Source organism: Ursus americanus, chromosome 31 (genome assembly GCF_024610735.1).
Source record: "Ursus americanus isolate L20-20 chromosome 31, mUrsAme1.1.p, whole genome shotgun sequence".
NCBI classification, from domain to species: domain Eukaryota; kingdom Metazoa; phylum Chordata; class Mammalia; order Carnivora; family Ursidae; genus Ursus; species Ursus americanus.
This window is the reverse complement of record NC_142157.1, coordinates 12,210,388-12,238,333: the sequence shown is the minus strand read 5'-3', so window position 1 is coordinate 12,238,333 and position 27,946 is coordinate 12,210,388. Positions and strand designations below refer to the sequence as shown.

General features: G+C 41.2%; 1 long non-coding RNA gene across 6 annotated transcripts in view; it reads left to right on the top strand.

Moving 5' to 3' along the window:
- LOC148107370 (uncharacterized) overlaps positions 1–27,946 on the top strand; it is a 59,063-nt gene that overhangs the window by 5,779 nt on the left and 25,338 nt on the right. For 2 of the 6 annotated variants that reach the window (XR_015722410.1, XR_015722408.1), the window contains exon 3: positions 1,869–13,748. The exons of 1 other annotated variant lie outside the window; for it this stretch is intronic. This is a non-coding gene — a long non-coding RNA (uncharacterized LOC148107370). Of the gene's footprint in view, positions 1–1,868; positions 27,074–27,946 lie in introns of those variants that run through there. 3 more of the 6 variants (XR_015722411.1, XR_015722407.1, XR_015722406.1) reach the window with 3 other exon arrangements.

Genomic DNA, 27,946 nt, shown 5'->3' with positions numbered 1-27,946 from the left:
TGGGATACATTTTGAGTAGCGAGGCCAGCAGAAGGAATAGTGCTAAAAATAAAGAGAAATATTCAGGGTTTGTCCCCTGACTGCATGTGATGAATCTTCTTGGGAGAATGGTGACTCCATAGTAGAGTTAGGAGAAGGAATTGTGTATTGACAAAGGTTAAAAAAGATTTCTGGCTGGCTCAATTGGTAGAGCGTGCGACTCTTAATCTCAAGGTCGTGAGTTCAGCCTAGGGCCAGCCTAGGAGTTATTCATGTCAGTTCTTCCCTTAGTCTATTCTTCCCTTTCCATTGTCTTAAAAGCTATATTTTGACAGAGTATTAGCTATTAATATGGAGCTGTTAATACCTGTTTAAAGCAGTTTTTCCCTTATAGAAAGAAAATCAGTGCATATATTCAAAGCATGTAGGAAGAGAGCACATATATATAATTTATCAATGAAAAGTGTTATAGGGAGTTTGAAGACAGTAACCTACCTAGAGATAAGCCTTTACATTCAAATTAAGTCTTCCTTTTTCACCTGTCTGCCATGGTTAAGAGCTCGGACTCTGGTGCCACATTGGTTGGCTGTGTGACTTTGACAAAGTCATTTGGGCTCCCTCTCAGTTCCTTCTTTATAAAAAGAGATAATCATAGTACCTAGTGCAGAGGTTTGCCATATGGATCAAATGCGTTGGTACTTGTAAGATACCTAAGGAGTTGCTGGCACGTGGTAAGTTCTTGATAAATGTTAGCAGTCATTAGTATGTTTTAAAAAATGATTTAAATGAGAAAACATGAACAATTATTAGAGTGCATGTTAAATTAATTGTTACATTAACATTGTCCTTAGATGTAAAGTCACTGCTGCACTTGCATCCTTGTGCGTCTTGGAGTTGTAAATTAATCCTTTTAGAATTATCTTTGTGCCCTTGCTTTAATTTCTGTATCTATTTTGTTATAATGTCTTTTCTTTTCTTTTTTTTTTTTAAGATTTTATTTATTTATTTGACAGAAATAGAGACAGCCAGCGAGAGAGGGAACACAAGCAGGGGGAGTGGGAGAGGAAGAAGCAGGCTCATATCAGAGGAGCCTGATGTGGGGCTCGATCCCATAACGCCAGGATCACGCCCTGAGCTGAAGGCAGACGCTTAACCGCTGTGCCACCCAGGCGCCCCTATAATGTCTTTTCTTGTATCTTTAATGCTTCCACTACCAATCAGATTGTTTGAGGTGTCAAAAATTTCATTCAAATTCATTAGTTGTACATTACGTTAGCTCTTTCTTTCTTTCTTTCTTTTTCTTTCTTTCTTTCTTTCTTTCAAAGAGGCACTGTGCAAGGCTCTTGGGATGCAAAATGAATATATTGCGGACACTGCCCTGAAATTGCCATAACTGCAGGGGAAACAGACATAGACGCAGACATTATGTATAAATAATAGAGTGTCAGGAATCCTGGGGTGGAGGGTATTACACAGGGTAGGAGACAAAGGGGATGATGATATCTGGGGGAAGGACATTTTAGGAAATACAAGGGCGAATATGTACAGGGAGTCAAAGTTTTCTGCAACCAAGAAGATTGAAAACCACAGAGGTAAATGATGGGAAATGTTTAGGAGACGGTGGAAGAGATGGTTGGAGGTCAAATTTAAAGGGCCCAGTAGCTGGTGTTTGCCACTGAAAAACTTAACAACAGTTCCAGTGAGGGCCGCTTTAAAATTTACCATAAATCATATTATATGCACTTTGAAACCATTTCTTACCTTTTCTTTCTCCTTAAACCTCCCTCTAGTGTTTTGTCCCTTTGCCCTCTTCCAACTGGTAACCTTTAATGCTTTAGAAAACACTGGACCAACAGAAGCCCCTAACTTCCATTCTTCCCACCACGCAGGCTGCTAACTTTTGGACGGCGGAATCCAGGAACCCACAGACGTGCTGGAGGGCTGCGCTGTCCACTTTGGAAGCCGCTAGTCACACGTAGCTATTGACATTTCACTGAATTAAAATTAAACCTTAAGGTTCAGTGTCTCATATCGAGTGCCCAACGGCCACACGTGAGTAGTAGCTCCCGAGCTGGACGGCGCGGATGTAGACCATTGCCATCCCTGCAGCACTTTCTGCTGGACAGCGCTCCCTGCGCTGGGACCTCCCGCCTTAAAAGCAAAATAAACAGCCGGAATAACGAAAGCCTCCTTTGACGTTCCGTCCTCACTTTTGTGTCCACTCGGCTTCTCCGTTCCTTTTTATAGCAGAAGTTGAAAAGCCTTGTGACTGCACCTGCCTCCTGGTGTCTGTCTGCAGCTGCTGGCTCCCTCCCCTGCCACTCTCCCTGAACCAACTGCAACCCAGCTTTCATCCTCCCCGCTCCGAGCAAACAGCGCCAGCGATGCTCCTGTTTTCAAATCCAGGGGTCCCCCTTTCGTGTCTTTTCTTGTTTTCCTTCTGCCCCATCTGCCACTCCTTCCTAGGGACCTTACGAGGTTCCTCCTCCTTTTTCCAGTCTCTAAAAGTTGGAATGTCCCAGGACTCTTTCCAGGGTCTTCTTCCATAACTAGGCGTATTTTATCTACACGATCTTATTTCCTCTCCTGGCATTTCATGCTGATGACTGAGACATTTTTATCTTCAGCTCTGAGTTCCCTGCCAGGCTCCATATTCAATTTCCTATCAGGTCTCTTCCCTCGCACACCAAATAAGCATCTCAGATGGGACCCGAACAGGGCTCTCCCTCTCCTCCTGCCCCGCTGCCCCACCTGCTGTCACACCCTAAGCCAGTTTCTTCCCCTGTCCATAAATGGACTACCATCTCCCCAACCGCTCAAGCCAAAAACCTTGGTGCCAGCCTTGAGTCCTCTCTCATCACAGTTCTGAGTTCTGCATATTTCTGCGTATTTCTCTCTTTCCTGTATAAAGTCCCTTTCTCCAGAACACTGTCGTAGTCTACAAGTCTGCCTGTATTCACCCTCACCCTGGTTCCATCCAAATTCTCTACAGTGGTAGCAGAATGACCTTCTTGTCGCTTCTCGTCTTCGGTGAAAACCTTTCAGAGGCTTCCTGTTGCATTGTGAACAAACCCCAGGCTCTTCTCTGTGGCTAGCAAGGTCTTCCTGGCCTGGCCCCCTGCTTCCCTCTTTGCCCTCATCCTTTCCCACTGTCTGCATGACTCCTTTGTTCCAGCCACGCTGGGCTTTCTCCGTTCCTTAAACAAGCCAAGCTCGGGACAGCCACAGAGCTTCTGCATTTACTTTCTTTCCTCTTTGGAATGTTCTTCCTTCAGGTCTTCATGTGGCTGTCATTTTAGTCTCTCAGCTAAAGGGTTGTCTTCTCGGGTGGCCTCTCCGACTGCCTGTAAAGTAACCCTCCACTCATACTACTCTTGTTTCGTCTGTGACACTTCACACCATCGGAAACTGAGTTGTCTGCATGTTTATTATTTATTGCCCGGACTATGAGACTGTCTTATTTACAGCTGCATCCCCGCACCTAGAGCAGTGCTGGTATGTAGTAGGTGCCCACTTAATGTTATTGAAGGACTGGATGAAGCTGGATTCTGTAAACTGTAGGCCGTTAGTGCTCAGCTGGTGTCCTGTGAGCCTTTCCACATTAAATTTTCATCCACGTGTAAAATTCAGTTTTGCTATGATTGAGCACGCTGTTTAGAGCATTTTGCGGGCGGGTTGGGCAGCGCATTAGAGAGTGGGGGAACTTGCTGCACGTGGTGATAAGAGGTGTGGGGTAACCGCAGCTGGTGCCAGAGGAGGGGCTTTGTTTACAGCTACACGCCAGAACTTTGCCTTGTGCCCAGCACAAAGGAGGTTCAGCGAGTAAACCCCTTCTTTCGTAGACTTTCACAGTGTTCACGGGCCACCGAGTGAATTGTGTGAAGACTCTGAGTGCATTTCTAAAAGATCTGAGACATTATTGAAGAAGAGTGCGCTGCACTGTTATTTCTGGTTTATTCCCTGTACTTTGGTCTTTTAATGACTTCGGGTGTGCCTTGAAGGATCCTAGTGGTCAGAAGTTTGCCGTAAATTAAATTTAAGATTCTGTAACTGATGTAAAAATGGTGCTGATCCCAGCATCCTGAATCGCTGTGGGTATTGTTGCACTGGGTTATATTCCTGCTGGTTCGTAGTCATTGTGCCTCCTTCCCATAGTTGCTGGGTTATTGTTGGCTACGAGCTGCTTCTTTCCCTTGGACAATTACTTGGGGGAGGATTCTCTGAGTCTTCGGGCGACAGTGTGTCCCTCTAGGGAGGATTGTTTGTCTTTGCCGTCTGGCACAGGGGTGGCTCGGGGTGCCACAGACCGAGGCCATTGTGAACTGAACTCATAGTTTGGAATTTTTTGAATCTCTCAGCGATATAAATTTGGACTGCAGTCCCCTGGGGGGAGTGGAATGGGTTTATTTTTGGCTTGTACTTACTCTGAGGGTGTGACCCTTTTGGATTCTGTCTTCATCGAGAAAGGGTTTCCTATTAGACCCCCCACCTTGGGTCAGCGCTAGGCTCTGACTTCTGTTTGTCTCAACCCCTGAGACCATCAAAGCCCCAAGGGCCCAAGTGGCTTCTCAGACTAAGCTGACTGCTCCCCCATCCAGCTCTCACTTCGCCTTTGGCAAGCTAACTCTTGCCTCCTCGGTGCTTTGATGTCTTTAAGAAGATGTTTACAAAATATTTTATTCAGGATGTTTAGTCGTTTCCAGCGGCAGAGTTGATCTACATAACCTCCTCACACTCTATCAGTGTAAATGGAGATCAGCTTCAGTTTCTCAACAGATGGATGGCAGGCGGTAAGCGGGGAGCGACAGGTCTGGGCCTGTGGTGGTCCTGGGGCTGGATCTGGTCAGGAACCGGGTGCCACAGGAGGGAAGCCTGTCAGGGAGACATGGCCATCCTCTGGGAGTGGCAGTAAAGACAAAGGATGTGTCCAAGGGATGTTCTGGAAGTAAAATCAGCTGGATTTGGTGGCCACTCGAGGGACTGGATAGTGGAGGACAGCTCCGGGTTTTCGGGCTTGGTTGCCTCAATAGTTCTCTTACCATTCCTGCTCCGTTACATTATTATCTCGTGGGCTGTTAGCCAAAAAGAGTCTGTATGAGCTGCACTTGGGTAACTAATAAATGGAAATGATATTTCCAATTTTGAAGTTTTTACAAATGTTTCAATTTATAGGTCAATCCAGAATTTGATCGATAACTCAGCATTTGATGTCCCGAATGTGACTAGAATCCTGAGATGTGGTTTAATGGTGCAGCTTTAACTAGTACTTCATTTTGTAGAAAATGTCATTTTCATATCTAATCAAGTTCTACCATTAGCCTATCATTGGTGTGTGTTTTTTGGTATTTTCTCTAATAAGGCCTTAGAGAAAGACGTATGAAAAAGACAGTTTTTGCTTATAGGGAGTTCACAGTCTTACAGGGAAGATAGGCATGTAATTATGTAAACAAGGTGGTAAATTGGTGAATTAACAGAAGTGCCTCATTCAAGGTTTATTTGGTGGTAAATGACAGTCATGAAAGTCTGATCAGCTGAAGGAAAAACAGGGTTATTGGGTCACCCTTGGAGCAGAAAGGCAGGACCCTCACCTGAGCCTCACATGGCCTAGGACCCAATGTGGCTCCTTCCTCACTGTCTGATCTTGGCCTCACTTTTCATGACCCTTTTCTCTGGGAATATTGGCTTTTCTCGGCTGCGTGGTACACGTAGACCCCACACGGCTCCTAGGCTTATTTGCCCCCAGATCCAGGTCCATTATGGGGGCAGTTAGCCACTCTGCATCCTCATTTCAGATTCCTTAAGAGTGATAGAAAGGAGGAGAGACAAAAAGAGAGTTGGTGGCCATCGAATCCAGCCAGCTGTGGCCACAGGAGCAGGGCTTCCTGCCGTGTGGGCTTGGTTGCCCATGGCACTTGAGCGGAGGGTCAGTGACAGTTGTCAAGCCTCGGAATCCTCTTGAGTAGCACCCCTCCGCCCGACTTTTATGCACAGACACTATACACAAGAAAGAATTGATAAACCGCCCCAGGGGGAGTTAGTGTTACTGGGGTTGGATCTTGAAGAATGAATTGTAATTAATCTGGTGAAGAGACTGGAGGAAACAGGTGGTAGGCGGGGTCGAGTAGCATGTGCAAAAGCAGAAAGAGCCTGTGTCAGTTTTAGGGAACCGCTGAGCCTTTTTTTTTTTTTTTTTCAGGTGCTATCATACTTCCCATCTTCTATTTTTCTGGTTTTATTTGTTTTCCATTCTTTTGCACATAATTCTATTGACATTTTTTCTGTTTGGATTCATTTCTTTAGGCTTGGTTATTGAACCGTATTCGCAAGGGGCTCGGCACCCTGAAGTTTGGAGCTTTAGTGTTCTTTGTAGTTGCAATAAACATGCCTTGTTTATGTTTCCTCAGCCTGCGCTTTGAGGAAGGTACTCTGTGTTACAACCCACCAGTGACCTCTGGGGCCTGCCGTACCAACCACACAGCCTGCCCCGAAGCGCCCGGGTGCCAGGGGCACGTGTGGGCTGAAATCAGTACTGCCACCTACACACCGTGGCCGGGGGCAGCACTAGCCAGAGACAGGTGCCCTTTCTGTGCGTTGCCTGCACAGAGGAAGCTCATTTTCTGATGGGCACAGGGGGGGCCCCTGGGTGCTAGCATCTGCCCTGTTTTGCCCTGCTTTTCTCAGGTCATGCATCCAAAATTTCTCATGTCAAATTCCTATGTGTTGGCATCCTTGAGGAAGCGTTCAGGTGGTGTTAGGCTGGACAAAAGAGAAGACGATGGGATTTATTAAGTTCCCTTACAGATTTGAATCCGTTTTGGAACATGTATAATTATGCTGTCTTTTCTGCGACATGCGTGCTCCTATTCAAGCTGAGTAGTTTACACAAGGTGAATAAAAAGGGAATGACGGCGTATGACGTGGACTTCGGTGCAAACACAGTTTTCCTTGAGCTTCACCGCATCCCGGGAACAGCAGCTGGATTCAAAGTCCGCCAATAAACAGCCAGAGGCAGCAGTCCAGGCAGGACAGCAGGCTGGGCACCTTGCTCGTTGCATCCTTGTTCTTCCTCTGGACTCAGGGGGCCAGGTACCTCTGTCTTAAAAGTCATAATTTTGTGGTTCTCTCCAGTCTTCGTGCATTTCATCCTAATCTTTATAACTTGGAAGCCCAGTTGTTCCTTACATTCTTTCCATTGGGTGATCTTCACAATTGTATCTTTAAAGATAAAGTCCATTCTGTATTTAATCGGAATTAAACAATTTTGAAGACGCATATGTATATATTTAGCATTTTATTTATTTATTTTTTACAGATTTTATTTATTTGAGAGAGAGCAAGTGAGAGAGAGCACAACTGGGGTGGGGGAGAAGGTCAGATGGAGAGGGAGAAGCAGACTCCTGGCTGAGCAGGGAGCCTGACCTGGGGCTTGATCCCAGGACCCTGGGATCACTACCTGAGCCGAAGGCAGATGTTCAACTGAGTGAGCCACCCAGGCGCCCCAGCATTTTATTTTTTAAGCATTCTGGTGACAGAGTTCTCTAAGTTTTGAGTGGTCTGCCTACAATGTGTGTTTGGTGTGTATACAGAACTTAGTTTTTCAGGAACACCTATGACATTATAATAGAAACATTTGTATTGACCACAGCTGCGTGCCCAGGCTGGAATCCCCCTGTTCCCAAACACGCACACTGTCATTGTCTCTGTCCGGGGGTAACCAGGCGTAAATGTGATGGAAGCCTTGCTGACTGAGTCATCTATGGTCTTAAAAAGTTTGAAGACGCATCTAACTCAGCAGAAACTGAATTTCTTTATGGTCCTCTTAGATTTCCTTAGTGACCCTCCTCCTGCCTGGCCACGTTACTGTGTCCTACTCTCTCCCACTCCCAGGCGCGTCGTGTATTCGTTTGTCTTTCATGAGTCCGCCCCGGCTCCTTGAGTTCCCGCGCTCCGGGATTGCCGGTCTCAGTGCGCTACTGATCAACTTTACCTTTTCGACAATTTGCTCTAGCTGTCTTCTGTGCCTGCAAACCTGAGAAGGAACTTTCTTTTCAATGGACCCCTCCCTCAGAACCAAGACCTCAGCTTTTACTATAACATGAGGACTTGGAATATGTTTCCTCATAGAAACAAAGAGCCAACTTACAAATGAATGTTTGGAACACAACCCATTCATAAATTAGATTCTGTCTGCACACAGATGAAAAGTTCAAATGCTTTGGCATAGAAAGAACTGTTCAGAAACAATTATGATAAACCCATAAGGCACTTACTTTTTTTGGCACATGAGCCAAAGTAGGAGGACAGGAACAAATTTAAGTTTAAGTGAAAAAAAAATAGGTTAGGAGAAGCTAGTGTATCCCTTTGTCTCCCTCACGTTTCTTTTGCAGTTTTGGCATCAGAAATTTACGTTTAAAACATGCCAGTGAAGATTTGATCCAGTAACAGCCAATAGTGAACATTTTTATTTTGTGTTATATGAAACTTCTTTCTTATGTTTATTTAGGTGAACTAGAGACATTCATGATGTCAGTGGAATTTAAGTTCTAATAAGTATAGAGGGAGATCTATCTTTCTCCCTCTATACTTATTTTATATAATAATATATATATGGTATGTACTCTGTATGAAAAACTTGAAAAACAGAGATAAATACAGTAAAAAGTTACCACAATCATTCTATTCAGAGGAAATTAGTGTCAATGTTTTGATATGTATTTTTCAATCTTTTTTAATCTCATTGAGATTATACTGTCTCTATATTTCCTCATATCATTCTGTATTCCTTGCAATGATAATTTTTAATGACTGCCTAATAGTCTAATGAAGTTTAATAGTCTATACATTGGTTCCATTTTTTTGCTACCATAATTAATGCTGCAGTCAACATCTCCCCATATAAAACTTTTTCCTTTTTTGGTTGGCTTCCTTAGAACAGATTCCCCTTTTGAGAAATTACTTGGTCAGAGGGTATGAGTATGCTAAGGCTCTCAGGACATGTTGCCAAATTGCTTTCAAAAAGGGTGGCACCAGTTTCTAACCCCAGAAATGTGGTGAGAGTGTCTTTGTCACATCTCCTGTTTGAGTATCCCTAAATAGTGCAGCAAAGATTGGAATAAAAAGGTATGCTTTTCTTTACATATATTTTTAAAGGATGCTTTTACCCCATTTGAAGCTCTGTTTAGAGGCATTTTAGGCAGTTGAACATATGTGCAGTGTGGGGACGTCCAGTCTGGGGTATGGCGGAGCGGCCGTCACACGCTGTCCATCTTCTATGGCGAGCTGTTTTCACTGAGTCATTCAGCACAATCTCATTCTTCATTCAGGTTTAGAACCCTCAGGTTCTCTGAAACAGAAGGCTTGGTAATTCCCTTTCTAAAAAACAAAAGCCGCAAGACCAACTATGTGCTTTCCTACAAGTCCAGGGTCTGGAAGTTGGGGGTCGAGATAACAGTAGGACAGGTGGTAGTGGTCATTTGGAAGTTGGTGGCTTTTCAGGCAGAGTGCTTGGATCCCAGAAGCTGTTTATGTTCGACTCAATTCAACTGGACATACTCTGTGTAGCTTTTATTATGCCCAACCCTATAGCGTTTATGGACAGGTAAAAGTCCTCAGATAGAATACTAGGAATCTGGTAGTTGGTTACCTAGTCTTACTACTTCACAGGAGACTTGACCAGTGGACAATTTAGAAAACACTGTTCTGAAGTTGTAATGCAACACGCCCACTGGAGTCCGTAATTAGCATGTACGTGTTTGCTTTATAAAGGCCGTGTGTTCTCACCCCTTGGTGGTTCTGTCCTTGGCTTAGAGCTCCATTCTGTGCACTGTCCCCTCTGCTTAGCATTATCTGATGTAAATATGTCAGTCACCTGTGCTGACTTTACAAACATCTTGCAACCTGGCAAGGCCAGGTAGGGGAGGTTGAAGCTTCGCCAGGTAACTATGAGTGCCTGGCTCCTTTCTTAGATAACTCGTATTCCGAAAGGAGAAAGCAACGTAATTTTTCCTGTGAACAGAAGTGAATGAATATATTGTATATTTTCATAAAAGAATAACATTCCCAGGGCACCCAGATGGCTCAGTCCGAAGAGCATGTAACTCTTGATCTCGGGGTCCTGAGTTTGAGCCCCACGTTGGGAGTAGGGATTACTTAAAAAAAAATAAAATACAATTACCTATTTTAACATTTAACTCTTTTCCATCATCTAAAAAGTAACATTTTTGCTGAAGAGAAAGAATTCTTGAGAACATTGAAGAAAATTGAAGGGACAAATGCTGAGCTCTCTGAAAGAAAGGAAAGGTCATTCTTATAAACCACAGTCATCCAGATAAACTGTTATTTCCACTTTATGTGGATATGTTTTATTGTGACGGTGGTAACTACAGTTGCCAGTTTTCAGGAGACCTAAGTTACTGACTATTTCAGATGGATGCGGGCTTTAAAATTCACCCCTGGATAATACATTTCTTTTAAAATTGAACCTTAATTGATTTTTATTTTTTAAAGCTTGAATTAAGTAGAAAATTAAGGTCCTTTTTAGAAGGTGGTAATATATATTTAACTTGGATGATTACTTAATAGAGAATTATTCATATCCTGTTATTATTTTAAAATATAAACTGACATGAAAAGCAGAAAATATTGCATCTTGTTAAAGAAGTCTCTTTAATTAAAGTCACAGACCATTCTGAGTAGGCTTTGGTAAGGGTGTTGAGTGAGAACATAGCCAGTATGGCTTTTCAATATTAATAAACTAAATGGACTTTTTCACTAATTTCAAAATAAGAACTTCTTTAGAATTCTGAATATAAATCTTTTATGCTCTTTCTTTCTTTAAGAAAGTACTTTGTTTCCCTATGTGAGAAATTTCTGCAAGAGTTCAAAAAAACTTCAGTACAGAGTAGTATTTGGAATGGAATTAGTTGTTTTCCACTTAACCGGAGTGGCCGAATAGTATTTCAGAACAAATGTATTCCCATTTCTGAACCTCCAAAACAAGAGACCATTTAAGAATTCATTTCAGTTTGGTTATTTTAAGAAGAAAAGACTGTTCTGATGGCACGTGGGATAGTCCTAAATAAGAGGTGAGCTAGAAACATTTACTTACAACTGTTGGGTACACCAACTGAGGAGAGACCCTTTTATCCTGTTTCCTTAAAAAGCAAAACCAAAACATAAGATGTTTTCTTATAATAAACAAATTGGAAATGATATGGTTATCTGTTAGTGTGATGTTTGGGTTAAATAAAATATGATGTATTGTATATTGAGATACAGTGTAGCTATTAAACAGGTTCCTGGAGGTCAGCATAACTGCTGCGGCAACTCTGATAGGTTGAATGAGGACTTAGCCAGTGTTTTAAAATATTACATGTTTTAGTGTAATTAGGGAGGGAAGGGAATGATAGGTGATTTTATCCTTTCCACTTACATCTTTTTATAGTTTGATTTTTAAAAAATATTGAGCATACAGTGCTTTTACAATTAGGAAAACAAGACATGTTCTTAGGTGTGGTGGGTGGGGAAAAAATCTTACATATTAAATTTGGATAGGCAGAGATAACTTGTACATTCTTGTGAAATAGATATTGCTTGATATAAAGATTTTTTTTCCTTTGGGTAGCTGTGCCAGGAAGTCCCTTGATTATAAAGTATTATCGATTGTATTGGGAGAAACTACTAAGTGACAAATGATTCTGAAAGTTGTTACTTCTGATGAGCTTGAGAAAAACAGATAAACTGGAGTGATTACCACTAATTTTCCTATAGGAATCCAGGTTTTTATTGTGCAGCCCATTAGTGAAAAAATTTGAGCATATTTCCTCAATATATAAATCCTTAACACATTTCATGTTGTACATTATTTTGTTTGTTTTAGAATACAAAGAGGTTTTGTTTTGTTTTGAGAGAGAGAGAGTGCTATGGGAAGGGGCAAAGGCAGAGGGAGAGAGAGAATCTTAAGCAGGCCCCACGCCCAGCACAGAGCCCCGCACAGGGCTCGATCCCATGACCGTGAGATCAGGACCTGAGCCTAAATCAAGAGCTGGATGCTTAACCTACTGAACCACCCAGGTGCCCCTAGAATACAAAGAAGTTTTAAAGCTGCATTAAAGATAAAGTAAATATTAACAGCTAGAATATTGCTCGTGTTAAGAGTGTTATTAATATATTGTGTGTGTGTTTCTAATGAAGGCTGTGTGGAGGAATTTGTGTCATTGTTTTTAAAAATCTTTGTGAACACTTGGTGATTTGCAAGTCTACTTGCAACTGATTTTGTTATTTGGTTTGAAAACTTACAATAGCTAAAAAAAAAAAAAAAGTTACCTCACGAAGATACATTGATCCAAATGGATGAAGTGCATTTTTGGCTAAGTTTATTGACTAGCAAATCTCGTTTTCAAATGAATGCAGAACTTTTGGTTAAAATTGGTCTGGTAAATTTCCTTTTTCCCCTGATATTATGAAGTTCTCAAAACATGTATTTAGGTATATTAGTAAGGATGGTGGAGGGTTGAAGTAAACTTTTTACATTCATTGAAAATTTTAATATAGATTAGAGAACTATTTCTAAGTCCTCTGTAAATACAAAAGCACCCCGCTTTGTAAATTTCTGTCTCCATAATAGGAGTTTCTTTCCAAAAAGCAGTTATTTTTTGAACATTTTAGAACCCCATCTTTATCTTGAAGGAACTAAGTAAAGTTCATTTCAAAATTTCCGCCGGGCAGCGCATTACTGGGAGCTACTTATGATCATGGAATAGGTCAGTAAATTTAGAACGTCTAGACTATATTTACATAAAAGAATATGTTAATCATCCTTAAGACAATTCTTTTTATGTATTTTGCCATGAGAGAACTAGAACACTTCTGTATCGGTGCAAAATATTTTGTGGTCACTCCCACCTCATTACTTCAAGTTTTATTTTTTAATGCCGCATAGATGACATCCTACCATAAATAAACCGAACGGATGACAGGGGACCATCTGACATGTGAATCCAAATGAGGATGCTGGTGTTGATAGAAGCAACATTTCTTTCCTTCGAAGATAAAAATAACTATAAATAGACATTCTGAGAGTTTCTTCCTCAACCCAGCGGATTGTCTTGCTCACTCTTCCCCTCTCCCCTTAGGAGAGTCTACGAGCAGTGTGTATGGATGGAGGGGCTCCAGATTTGCACCTTTTCATCAGGTTCTCTTCATTTCTTAGATTCCGTCTCAAAAAATCATAAAATCTGGGTAGAACCAGATGCTACTTGTGATCCCCACCCCCCCCACTTCCTTCACGTTATTCATGAGAAAACAGACATAGAGAAAGAGCTCGTCTTCAGTTAGGACTAGAATCACGTTTCCCTACGCAGCACCAGGCTCGTCTGTTCAGTTCATCTCTGGATAGTGTGTGGATGGCCCACCGTTACCCAGATGAACTAGTGGAGATCTGTTGATAACTAATTCCTAAAGACTAATTTCCTTCTCAGATCTCTCTGTTCTGTTCTGTTGCTTCCCAAGCATACGGCCTCGGAATCATCTTTTTCTTTTTCCTTCCTTTTTATCATAGACACATGCTTCATCTAGATGTTACTGAAACGTGAAGAATACTCGTAAGTAGAGCCTCATTTCCCGAGAAGTAGCCTTCTAAGCGAATCAAGACGCAATACAGAATCTCTCTCTTTTTAGTGATGAAGATGAAATCCTTATAACCCATCTACTCTCCAGAAGTCTTTGAGACTTAACCAGGAAAGCATACGTAAAATAAGACAACAACCAAGGTAAAAAATCAAATTGTAAAGAAGAAGATGGAAATATATATTTACCATAACATTGTACACGGTCTTAGTTTAGGACGTTGACGTTTGAACTTGGATTTTTTAGTAGCCATGACAAAGCTGTGACAGAACTATCCTTGTCTCATGGGAGGACAAACACTGCTTTCATTTTCACTCCGTGGTTCTGAGGGAAATGTGCTGTAGAGGGCAATAAACAGCAACAGAGTAAAAGAGGATTAAAATGATTGGGTATGCATAACTATTATTGAATTCCCTGAAAGCCATGGGCAAAAATGCAACCCAGGGTTGGGGTCTCAGAATGATACAGCCCAGGTGTATGGCCTTCTCCTAATCTGGCTTTTTCCGAGATAAAGCTTGAATAAATGATTACTTCAGAAATCAGTTTTTCCAGGCTGGCGTGGTGATGAATTGGGGTGATTATTGATTGCCTGAAGGATGTGGTTTCTGCGTTGTTGACAGAACGAAGATTCACACGCTGTAGAATTTGTACTTTGGTGTGTAAGTCGTGCAGACCGTGTTTTATTAGGTAAAAGGAGACTCTGACTTCATAAAAAAGGGCCACCTCTGTCGAGGGGAAGATCACAGGCAGGACCTGGTGTTTCTCAGGAGCATTCTACTGTAATACTCAGTCCAAGTGCCCAGATTCTGAGCTGTAGGGCAGGGAAGACACCGTTTAGGGTGAGAGATAACAAGCAGCTACCCTTAATGATAGAAGGATCTAAAGACAGCTTCCATAATGTGTTTATTTAGAAGCATATTGTACCCTACGCTTTTCCTCAAATAATCTGGTATAGATTTTGGACTGTTTTCTATTGTCTAAGACACTGACAGGGTTCTGATACGTGGTCCAGATTGGCAGTGGCAAGGAATGCCGTCTTGACTCTAGTCCAAAGATGCTTTCCGCAACTCTTCCTGTTCACTAATTATTAGAAATGTTATTAAGAAAGCTTATTTTTGAGAAGTTGCACTGCCCTGAAGTGTGTTCTCGAGAGTCATTTACTGGAGCCCTGTCGGTCCGGCACTTGCTGAGAGCAGGTTTCCCTTTCTATCAGGAGCTCCCAACTGAAAACATTGGAGATGTAACCGATAAGCCACCTCCTCGTTTGTGGAATCCGGTAGGGCATCCATAAGTAATGACCGATTGTAAGTATTACGGTATTTCTGACTTGCACAAATGATATTTAAAGACTTAGGTTTTATGATAAAAAGTAAGGAGTAAAATTTTGAAGATTCAGTAACAAGAAGTTTTGTAAAAACTTCCCCCCCCCCCACTCTTCTTATACGAGGATCCCTGTATAAAGAAACACACGATACCGCAACGGAAATCAGTAATCCTGAGAGAAGGAGAAGGAATGAGGGAGTAAGAATAAATCTGGGGCTTTTCATATCTAGAAGAGAAGAAAAAAGCGGTGGTATCTGAAAAGGCTCTCCAGGTTTATTACCTGTAAGGTCCTGGGAGACGGTGCAGGTACCCAGGAGGAAGGTGACAAGGACAAAGGAAGGCACGAGTGTGATCCAGCTGGGCTGTGGGCAGGGTGGCTGGGGAAGAGCTCGGAGCTGAGCTGATGACAGCCGCCATCCCGAGTGCTACCACAGTAAGATGGAGTCTTGTGGCCCATGGGCATGGTCGATGCCATTTGGCACTGACACCCAGCACTGTTTGAGCCCCCGGCATGAATGCAGGCTTTACCAAAACCGTCCCATTTTCTTGTTTGTTTGGTTTTTTTTAAGATTTTATTTTTAAGTAACCTCCACACCCAACTTGGGGCTCAAACCCACAACCCAGAGATCAAGAGTCCTGTGCTCCACTGACTGAGCCAGTTAGGTGCCCCCCATTTTCTTTTTTGTAAAATGGGGATTCCATCACCTCTTCTGCCTCCCCAAGGGGGTTATGTGGGGACCACATAAGCTAATGTTCGCTTGAGGTTAAGGACATTTTCATCCTCTGGCGTGGAGCAGGTGCCGAAACAGAGGGGCCGGTAGAAATGTTTGCTTCAGGGCCCCACAGCCAGTTTATCCCTCACTGCTCTCGTCTTTGCATTGAATGCCTTTGTTAAGTTTTGTGGTTGGTATAGGACCCAGGCTGTTTCAAATTTTAACCTTTCCTTTGCCTTGGACAAGTTACTCATCCTTCCAAGCTCAGTGTTGTCATCTGTAACGTGGGGTTGATGTTTGTTGCCATGTTGTTATGAGGACAACCGAGAGAAGGTACATAAAAGCATCTGGCAGTATTAGTAGTTGCAGGGCATTCAGCAAATGTTAGGTTTTTCTCTCCTTTTTCCATAGTTGTGCTCTCTGAAGAAAAATTCTCTTGAAAGAGGAAATCCTTCAGTCTTGAATCACTCTCTTGCACACAGGGACAAATGAAAATCTTCCAAAATTTTGTTTAAAATATTTCAATTCATGGAAAGCACATTACAATAGTAAATAACCTTGGGGCTCCTGGCTGACTCAGAAGAGCACACGACTCTTGATCTCAGGGTTGTGAGTTCGAGCCCTACACTGGGTCTAGAAATTACTTAAATAAACAAAACAAAAAAAAAGGTAGTAAATAATCTTGAAGATTTCCAATTTGGGGAGCCCTAAGGATTGAACTTGACCTGATGCTGTATTGAAGACTTGGAGGAGGTGGTCCAGCAACGTGCCTGAGTTCAGACTCAGGAGCCAGACTGTCTGGGCCCTGCCACTTACTGGCTCTGTGACCTTGCACAAATTAATTAACCTCTCGGTGCCTCAATTTCCCCTATTGTACATTATGGATAGTACCAGTATGTACCTCATAGGGTTGTCCTTCCACCCCAGTAGAGTAGTTTTGAGGATTAAGTGAATTAATATGTATTAAACCCCTGGAACAGTGCCTTTCACCGGTGCTTCTGTTTATTCTTAGTGTTAAGATTCTTTTGCTGCTGTTGTTCTAACACAAAGAAGGTTGAGATTAATGCAAGTTTCAAGAGATACTTAGCTGCATAAGATATTTTCTTGGGGTAAGCAGTTATGAGACTTCTTTTTCCTTTCTTTGGGGCTCAGGTATTTGAATAGAGTAGTAAGCACATTCTGGCCTTATGCAATGATGTACTTAAAGTCATCTGTTTTTTGTTTGTTTTTTTTTGGGTTTTTTTGATGTGAAAGTGTGGGTAAGAAAGGCTGGAGGCGGTTAGTGGAGAGGCAGCAGGGTGTCGTGGCAACGCAGGTGGTTTTCAGTGGTTGCGCTGCACTCAATGGTACTCCTGTGGTTCCACTTTTTCCGAGTGCATTGTCGCACTTGGTACACAACAGTGCACCTTCATGCATTGTTGACATTTCCACATGGAAGCCATACATTCCTTTATTGCTGTTTACAGAAAAATGCACGCATCCGGTTCATCTAAGGAATTAGTGACATTGCCAAGCACTTTGTCAACATTTTTAGATGTAAGAGCTTTTGTTAACTGAGGGCTCAGGAGTCGGCTCAGTATGTGTATGCGAGCCTGTGCAAGGGGACTTGCCGTGGGCCCAGCGGCCTGGCAAAACAGGAGGCGGAGAAGGAATGAAGCACAGGGAGCTCCAAGGCTGGGCCCCGGCCCCGGCCCCCCCTGAAGGTTCTGGCAAGCCCGGTTTTGTGAAACCTTCTGGAAGAACCGTGTGCCAAAAACGAATAAAAGGACGGGTTGGTGTCTTTAGAGTTACAGACGGATACATGAATCTTTAAGTAGTTGTTTTAGTGAATCTAAGTCATTTATAGTTGATTATTTTGAGATGTGTGATTAGCCCAGATCTTTTGCTTTTGGTTCTGGGCATACATATATGTAAGGAATTTAATAGGAATAGGAAAGCTTCAACTTTTGTGAGGAAAACATATCCTGCTTGCAGAGACCTGCGTTTTCCCCATTGTGTGCTGTCAGTAAAGCTGAAGGAGTGCAAGTGATTTCTGTGAGGTGGTTCTTAGCTCCGTGCCTGATAGCTGAGACTGTACAGGTTTTTCAGATATAATCCTTCATCTTAAGTCTATATAGAATTCTGTTCTCTGTTGATACTGTATTTTAACGATTTTGTGTTATCAATTTCAAAGTTTTCTATTCATACTGCTTTTTTAATGGATTCAGGAAATTTTCTTCTTTTTAATGTTTCTAATTATTTTCATTTTGGTGACCCCTTTATTCATCACTAATAAAATGTGAACTGCGTTCATTTCCAAATTGAAAATACTGAAATGTTACTAACCTCCTTTGTTATCATACAGATCTCCTTAATTCGTGGATTATAACAGAAAGAAGAGCTTCCTTTCTTCAATGACTAATTGGCCCCTTCATGTAGAGTAACTGACAGGAAGAAAATAGTCTTTTTGACACCTACTGATACCACTTTTCAGGTCTCTGAAAGGAATCCAGGGGTTCAGAGTCCTCTCCCTCAATTCACTTGTGAGGTTTAAGTCAGATATAGTATGTGTAAGTGATTGGGAGATGAGATTTCCTTCAGGAGATAAGAACAGCTGTCTAGGGGCGCCTGGGTGACACAGCAGTTAAGCGTCTGCCCTCGGCTCAGGGCGTGATCCCGGCGTTCTGAGATCGAGCCCCACATCAGGCTCCTCCGCTATGAGCCTGCTTCTTCCTCTCCCACTCCCCCTGCTTGTGTTCCCTCTCTCGCTGGCTGTCTCTATCTCTGTCAAATAAATAAATAGAATCTTTAAAAAAAAAAAAAAAAAAAGAACAACTGTTTAGGAGTTCAGGTTGTTTAAGGATGCAGTTAGCTGCCTTCGGGAATAATGAGTTTCCTGTTCCTGAAATTATCTGAGTATGTGCTAGGTCAGCATGTTTCAAAATCTTTTTTTTCCACAGTGGTAGACAAGATGGATAAACATTCACAATCAGAGCACACTCCCATGGGCAGAGTTGGGTTTGGGCAGCATTCCTGACACGCCGGCTATAAGTCCACCCCTCCCCCTCACTCAAGAATGAAAGGGACACTGTGGCGGCAACTTTACCTATGCTCATATATAAAAAGTACATTCTTAGAAAAAATCTTTAATTACTATTGGTATTGAATGACCAAGAACACAGTTGATAACTGAGTAATTCTCAGTTACCAATGTGTGTGACTGAAGTTGACGACTATTGGCCCCAACGCCTGCTGTTGTCCAGGGGCGCCAGTCCCCAGGTGGGTGACAGGATTAGTCAGGTACTGACTTTTTTAGTTCTGAGGCTTTGATTCTGTGCCATGACCAATACTCCTTGAGGAGAATTTTTTTCTTTTCTTTTCCTTTTTCTTTTCTTTTCTTTTCTCTTCTCTTCTTTTCCTTTTCCTCTTTTCTTTTCTTGTGGATCTCAGATACAAGAGGAGAATTTCCTTTTTAATGATCCACTTTTCTTCTGAAATTTATTACAGTTGACAATTATGGTTCAGAGACATAGAAACTTTGATTCTTATGTCCTAGCCCCTTCCGACTGTTTAGCAGTAAGTGCTTGCTTGACCTTATACTAAATATCAAAAACATTGGGTTAAAAAAAAAATCAGTTGAAGAGATTGCACACGTACTTTGTTAATAAACTTCTCTTAAAAATTATATGCGTAGGATCTCTTATGCTATGTAATTATATGTTATAATTTCATTCCCTACTTTTAAACACTCTAAAGCAGACCCTTCTTAAGAATCAAAATCCTTTTGCAAATGTAAACCTTAGAATTCTTAAAAATACATACATGGCCTCTCTGCCCTCGTTGACGTTAAATGACAAGATTGTCACCAGTAATGAGGTTTTTCCCTTTGCATCTGTCCCGCAAGCATGAAAATAATCCTTATGAACCCACTGTTTTACGAGGGCTGGACACTTGGCAGACTAGCTGACAATATAAGAAGCGAAGCAGCTGTGCATGGTGAGCTGAGGTGGGACAGCTGCACGCAAGATGGGCATAAGAAATGCTATAAGGACACACCAGAGCACAACTTGAAGTGATTTGGCAGGGCAGCGAAATGCTAGGAAGCAGCCGTAATAGACTGGGCATTTTCCCAAAAGTTTTCAAAGAACCCAGTGGTACTTCACAAATGGTCACTTTGCCATATGCGTGAGACATCGTGACAGTTTCTAGCAGGTGACTCGGCTTGCAAGGATGATGCCCGAGGAGGCTGTGGTGTCCTAGAGACCAAGGATCCTTTCGGTAACAGGGAGCTTGAGCTGAGACTGTATATTGGGAGGGAACTTCAGGTTTTCTGATAAACATAAATCATGTTTCATTAACGTGGTGTGGTTTTTGTTTTTTGGCTTTCTTTTGAGGTAGTTCGAAGACGAGGAGAGCCAGTGGGTATAATTTTTTATTATGACTGTGACATGTAAGCCAAAGAGTGTAGTGACGCAAACAGGCACAATTCAAAGAATAATGGTGAAACGCACTGGATGTAAGCTTTTGGGGAGAGCACAGAGAGAAAAGCTTTATGTATTTATTTATTTAATATTTTATTTATTTATTTGACACAGAGAAAGAGAGAGAGTACAAGCAGGGGAAGGGGCAGGAAGAGGAAGAGGGAGAAGCAGGCTCCCAGCTGAGCAGGGAGCTTCCAGCTGAGCTCAATCCCAGGACCCTGAGATCATGACCTGAGCCAGAGGCAGATGCTTAACCGACTGAGCCACCCAGGTGCCCCGAGAGACAAGCCTTAAAAGGTTTTTGACAGTTCCTTGGCAAAAGAAGTAAAAAGACTGGCTACGAGAAAAACAAGGAATGGGGCAAAGGGTATTTGTTGTCCATGGACTGGTAATACCATAGATTTTTAATTTAAATCTGGTTTTTAATTTAAAACGACCCAGTCACTAATATCTTTGAGATGGGCTAAATTTACATTTTGGTAGTAAGCACTCATAGATACTAAAACAGCAAACCGGGGGGGCGGGGGGGGGAAATACACTGAAAGACGGTTTGCCACAGATCTGAAACCGCAGGAGTCTGGGAGTTAGCATACTCAGCTGTATACAGAGAAATGTAAGGTAATGCATTTGGAACATTAGAAAACATTAGAAACATTTAGAAAAACAACAATAAAGAGTCTGTGTTACATGTAAAAAATAGTGGGCTCCAAACTTGGTTTTTGTTTTTGGTTTTTTTTGGAGATTTATTTATTTATTTATTTATTTGAGAGAGAGAGCAGGGGGAGGGGCAGAGGGAGATAGAGAGAGTCCCAAGGAGACTCCAAGCTAAGTGTGGAGCCCCATGTGGGGCTCAGCTCGGGTCTCCATCTCATGACCCTGAGATCACGACCTGAGCTGAAACCAAGAGCCCCTTAACCAACTGAGCCACCCAGGCACCCCAGGGCCCCAAACTTCTTGTTAGTATTTCAGAATAGGATCATTCAGACAATTTCTAATGGGTACTGGGCTGACACACTGCCTGTTGTACCTAATGACAGCAAGGAAATGCTGGACAATTCCAGGACAGGTATAAAGAAAATATTTCTAGATCTTACAGTTTTGAAAAAAAATTTTAACTTTTTCTTTAAAAAATTTGTTTATTTGTGTGTGAGAGAGAGTACACACACGTGAGAGAGTGGGGGAAGGGGCAGAGGGAGAGAATCCTCAAGCAGACTCCCCGCTGAATGTGGATCCCAACTGGGGGCTCAATCTCACGACCCTGAGATCATGACCTGAGCTGAAACCAAGAGTCGGTTGCTTAACCGACTGAGCCACCCAAGCGCCTCTAAATTATTTTAACTTTTAAATTGAAGTATAGATGACATGCAATGTCATATTAGGTTCATGTGCATAATGTAGTGATTTGACAGTTCTGTACATTACACTGTGCTCACCACAGTGAGTATAGTTACCATCGGTCCCATGCGACATTATTGCAGTATTATTGACTGTATCCTTTATGCTGTACTTTTCATCCCCATGACTTACTTAGTTTATAACTGGGAGATTGTACCTCTTAATCCCCATCACCTATTTTGCCCAACACCACACCCTCCTCCCCTCTGGCAACTATCAGATTCTCTGTATTTGAGTCTGTTTCTGTTTTTTTTTCATATGTTTTGGGTTTTTTTTTTAGATTCCACATGTGGAATGTGAAAGCATACAGCATTTGTCTTTCTCTGTCTGATTTATTTCACTTAGCATAATGACCTCAAGGTCCATCCATGTTGTCACAAAATGGCAAGGTTTCATTCTTTGTTTATGGTTGGCTAATATCACCATTGGATAGATATACGCCACATCTTTATCGATTCGTCAATCGATGGACAGGTTGCTTCCATATCTTGGCTATTGTAAATAATGCTGCAGTAAACATAGAGGTGCATGTATCTTTTTGATTTTTTGGTAAATACCCAAAACTGAAATTACTACGTTGTATGTTATTTCTATTTTTAATTTTTGAGGCATGTCCATACTGTTTTCCACAGTGGCTGCACCAATTTACATTCCCACCAGCAGAGCACAAGTGTTCCCTTTTCTCCACATCCTTGCCAGTACTTGTTATTTCTTTTTGATGATGGCCATTCTGACTGGTACGAGATGACATCTCATTCTGGTTTTGATTTGCATTTCCCTGATTATTAGTGATGCTGAGCATCTTTTTAGGTGTCTGTCTATTGGTCATCTGTATGTTCTCTTTGGAAAAGTGTCTGTTCAGGTCCTCTGCCCATTTTTTAATCAGATTTGTTTTTGGTGTTGACTTTATGAGTTACTTGTATATTTTGGATATTAACCCCTTATTGGATATATCATTTGCAAATCTCTTCTCCCATTCCATAGGTTGCCTATTTGTTTCCTTCACTGTGCAAAAGCCTTTTATTTTGGTGTAGTCCCAATAGCTTATTTTTGCTTTTGTTGACCATGTCTGAGGAGAGAGATCCAAAAAAAACCTGTTAAGACTAATGTGCAAGAGATTAGTGTTTTCTTTGAGGAGCTTTATGGCTTCAGGTGTTACCTTTAGGTCTTTAATCCACTTTGAGTTTATTTTTGTAGTTATAAGATAGTGGTCCAATTTCATTCTTTTGCATGTAGCTCTCCAGTTTTCCCATAAAAGAGAGTCATTTCCTTATTCTATATTCTTGCCTCCTTTGTTGTAGGTTAATTAACCATATAAGCGTGGGGTTACTTTTGGGTTCTCAGTCCTGTTCTGTTGATCTGTGTATCTGTTTTTGTGCCAGTACCATACTGTTTTGATTACTGTAGCTTACCGTAGTATAATTTGAAATTTGGGATTATGATACCTCCAGCTTTGCTCTTCTTTCTCAAGACTGTTTTGGCTATTTGGGGTCTTCTGGGATTCCATACAAATTTTAGGATTGTTTGTTCCAGTTCTGTGAGAAATAGTTTTGGTATTTTAATAGGGGTTGCATTGAATCTGTAGATTGCTTTGGATAGTATGGACATTTTAAAAATATTAATTCTTCCCATCTGTGAGCACGGTCTATCTTTCCATTTATTTGTGTCATCTTAAATTTCTTTCATCAAATGTCTCATGGTTTTCAGGGTATGAGTCTTTCACTTCCTTGGTTAAATTTGTTTTTACGTATTTTATTCTTTTTGATAAAACTGTAAATGGTATTGTTTCCTTGATTCTCTTTCTGCTAGTTCATTATTAGTGTATAGAAATGCAACAGATGTCTGTATGTTAATTTTGTATCCCGTATCTTACTGAATTCGCTTATTCTTTCTTTCCTTTTTTGATTTTAGAGAGAGACCACATAGGGCTGAGGGAAATGGGAGGAGGGAGAGCATCTCAAGCAGCTTCCACGCTGAGTGTGGAGCCGAATGCAGGGCTCCATCTCATGACCCTGAGATCATGACCTGAGCTGAAGCCAAGAGTCGGACGCTTTGCCAGCTGAACCACCCACGCGCCCCTGAATTCACTTATTATTTCTAATAGGTTTTTGGTGGAGTCTTTAGGTTTTATATATGGTATTATGTCATCTACAAATAATGACTGTTTTACTTCTTCCTTACCATTTTGGATGTCTTTTATTTCTTTTACTTATCTTGAATGCTGTGGTAAGGACTTCCAGTTTTGTGTTGAATAAAGTGGTGAGAGTAGACACTACATCCTTGTCTTGTTCTTGATCTTAGGGGAAAAGTTTTCAGCTTTTTACCAATGAGTATAATGTTAGCTCTGGGTTTGTCATATATGGCCTTGGTTATGTTGAGATATGATTCCTCTATCCTCTGTACCTGCTGTTTTTGAGAGTTTTTATCATGAGTGAATGTTGAATTTTGTCAATTTTTTTGTGCGTCTATCGAGATGATCATATGATTTTTATCATTCATTTTGTTAATGTGGCATATCACATGGATTTGTGAATATTGACCCATCCTTGCATCCCTTGAATAAATTTTACTTGATCATGGTGAATATCTTTTTAATATATTGTTGAATTTGGTTTGCTCATATTTATCTATGTTCATTAAGGATATTGGCCTGTAATTTTCCTTTTTGTAGTGATTTGGTCTGGTTTGGGTACCAGGGTGATGCTGACCTCAGAATGAATTTGGAAGCATTCTTTTCTCTTTAATTTTTGGGAATAGTTTGAGAAGCCTAGGTATTAACTCTTTAAATGTTTGGTAGAATTCACCAGTGAAGCCATCTGGTCTTTGACTTTTGTTTTTTGTTGGGAATTCAGATTTTCTATTCCTTCCTGTTTCAGTCTTGGAAGATTGTATGTTTCTAAGAATTTATCTGTTTCTTCCAGGTTGTCCAATATGTTGGTGTATAATTTTTTGTAGTAGTCTCATCATCTTTTGTATTTCTGTGGTGGCAGTTGTAACTTCTCCGCTTTCATTTCTGATTTTAATTGAGTTCTCTCTTTTTCTTGATGAATCTGGTGAAGGTTTATCAGTTTAGTTTATCTTTTCAAAGAATCAGCTCTTAATTTCACTGATCTCTTCCCTTTTTTTTCTTTTTTTTTTTTTAGTCTCTAATTTATTTCTTCTCTGATCTTTATTATTTCCTTCTACTAATTTTGGGGTTTGTTCTTTTTCTAGTTCCTTTGGGTATAAGTTTGGTTGTTTATTTGAGATTAATCTTGTTTCTTGACATAGGCCTGTATTGCTATAAACCTTCCTCTTAGAACTGCTTTTGCTGTGTCCCAAAGATTTTGAACTGTTGTGTTTCCATTTTGCTTTGTCTCTAGGTATTTTTTACTTTCTCTTTGATTTCTTGGTTGACTCATTGCTTGTGTAGTAACATATTGTTTAGCCTCCTTCTGTTTTTTCTAGCTTTTTTTTTTCTTGTAACTAATGTCCAGTTTCATACTGTTGTGGTCAGAAAAGATGCTTGATATGATTTCAGTCTTAAGTTTCTTGAGACTTGTTTTGGGGCCTAACATGTGATGTGTTCTGAAGAATGTCCTGTGTGTATTGGAAAAGAACGTGTATTCTGCTGTTTGGGGATGGAATGTTCTGTATATATCTGTTAAGGCCATCCGGTCTGATGTGAAGATCTTACACTTTGAATCGTGTGTTTGTTTGCGTGTGTGTGTGTGTGTACGTGTGTTTATTTGCTTTATGGTAGGAGGCCGTAAGAGAGCTGAGAAGGGTAAGAGAAGGATAATTAGATACCAAACCGTGAGGAGAAATTAAAATCAAACAAGGCTGTTCAGTCTTGAAAGATGAAACTATGATTAAAAAACAAGACAAAACATAGGCTAAATGTTTAGACTTCTTTTTTTAGTAATTTTATTTTATTTGTTTTTAGGTAAGCCCTACACCTAACGCGGGGCTTGAACTCACGACCCCGAGATCAAGAGTCAGTCACATGCTCTACCGACTGAGCCAGCCAGGCACCCCTATTTTATCAGACCCCGCAGAACTGAGCAAAAGATAGCATTAATGCTTGAGAGGAAAGTTTATGATAAAAGAAAGTAAGTTCAGTTTAATGTTTACAAAGCAGTTGCACCTTTGTTACTCACTTGACCCTAACAAAGCTCAGAGAGAGAGGCAAGAGAGAGAGAAAAGAGAGAGGGCATGCGTTGTTATTCACATTTGACAGATGAGAAAACAGCCGTGAGTGAGAAGGCGGCTTGGCTAGGCTGTCGCTCTAAGGGGCGGGGTCAGCAGCAAACCCACCTCTGACTCAGGTCCTGGGTTCTTGTCCGCGCTTGGTATTTAGAGAACTCGGGAGCTTCGGTTTCTCGTGCATCCGATCTGTCTCTGTGCGGACTTACAGTGTAATGGCAAAGCAGAGGTAATGAAGTAAGAATGAAAACGTGAATACTGTTGCGATCTTAAAGGAAAGCCTTGATTCTGCGGTATTAGCATAACTTTGAAGACTTGAGGTCGTAGGGAGTAATCTGTCATCTCACAGCTCCCTTTGTTAGAGGCTGAGGGTGTGGAATAGTATATGTTTATTGACTTGATCGGATATAGAGTTTCCTCATTTTCATTTGTACTGTGCTATAATGTAAAATAGGCTTTGGCCTTTGTGTGTGTGTGGGAGGGAGAGGAGGGGGAAGGAGAGAGAGAGAGAGAGAGAGAGATGGCCTCTATTAGGCAGAAAGCAGAAGGACCCAAAAGATCAGCCTTGTGTGAAAAAAGGACTGCAGGTAACATGGTAGGTGATTGTACATTGTTCATTTCCTGGGTCAGTGCCAGAATTTTCAGACACAGATGATGCATATTTAAAGATTGTCGGACCATCTGTGTCTCTTCAGATGCCTGGTGAGAATCCCAAGTGTTCCAACAAGGGTCAGTGTGGTAGGTTAACCCTAGCTAAGTCTCAGGTTATAGTTCTCTGTCCCTGCATAGAGACTCTCGGAGCCATATGCAGGTGTGGAGGATATTCACAAATTAGGCAGGTTTAATGTGAGAACAGATACTCTTAGTATTGTAGAGGCCCTGTCGTAATATCTATGTTTATCAGCTTGTTCCTGCCCCACCCACGACCACTGACACTGTCTTTGTTCCTTTTGTATGTGCTTAGCTAAACTGACAAGTCTTTACTTGTCAGCACTTTTTTTTTTTAGATTTGTGGACATTGTTGACATGATAACCAGTAATTTGTTTTATCAGTTAAATAAAAATAAAATTTGTTAAAACAGTTATTCCTGCATTAGGAATAAAATGATCAAACAGGGTCATTCCCTAATTTTTAGGTTGCTGGCATTTTCTAGTAAATGGAGGCAAAATGTGCATACTTGGGCTTTGAAGGCTATTATTACCTTCTGGCAAAGGAAGTGAACAGACCTTCCGGCTATCCGTAACGAAACAAGTTAAAAGAAGCTAATAGTTGAAGTTATAAGAGAAGTTTAAGCAAAGGTGAAATTGGCTCTTAAGTAGAGCAGTTTGAGGACAGTGAAAAATTTAGTAGCTAAAGGTAGAATATTTTGTTTTTTCCTTTTTTTTTTTTTTTAAGTAAACTCTAGGCCCAGCCTGGGGCTTGAACTTACGGCCCTGAGATCAAGGGTTGCATGCGTGCTCCACCGACTAAGCCAGCCAGGTGCCCCAAGGTTGAGTATTTTACACAGGAAATATATGTGGATGTTTGTATAAGGTACTCAGCAGAGTATTTGCTCTTTTGGCATTTTTATTATATCTTTTGAATTAACTATAGCACAGGGATTAGCTAACTATGGCCTATGGGCCCAATCTGACCTGCTGCCTGTTTTTATACTGCGCTTGAGCTAAGAATGGTTTCTGCATACATGCATAGGAATGGTTAAAAAAGTGTCTTAAGAATATTTCATGACTTGTGAAAATTATATAAAGTTCAAATTTCAGCGTCCATAAATGTTTTGCTGGAACACAGCCATATTCATTTGTTTGCATATTGCCTGTAGGTCCTTTCGTGCCACTGTCAAGCAGAATCGACTAGTTGTGACAGAGACCATACGGCCCACAAAGCCTAGAAGTTTTACTATATAGCCCTGCTATGGCAGAACAATATTAATTTCTGAAATTAGCGTTCTTCCCCTTTCTTCTGTGATTTTTTGAAAATAGTAATGTTTTAGCAAACAGAATGTGATTTTTATTAAATGAAAGAGGCAATATTTTTTCAGTAGAGTGAATTTCTTTCTTTTATAAGACAGTGGAAAACAGGGCCCATATAGCCGCAGCCTTTTACCAAACACCAAGTGTTTCTATTAAGCATCTATCTCAGTAGCCAAGGCTCACTTTTGGATATTGTTTTCCTCTGCGCATGCCTACAGATGGTGTGCAGGTAGGTTCACCAACAGTTCCTCCCATTCTTTTATACTCAAGAGATTGTCCTCCTCCCCTGGGATC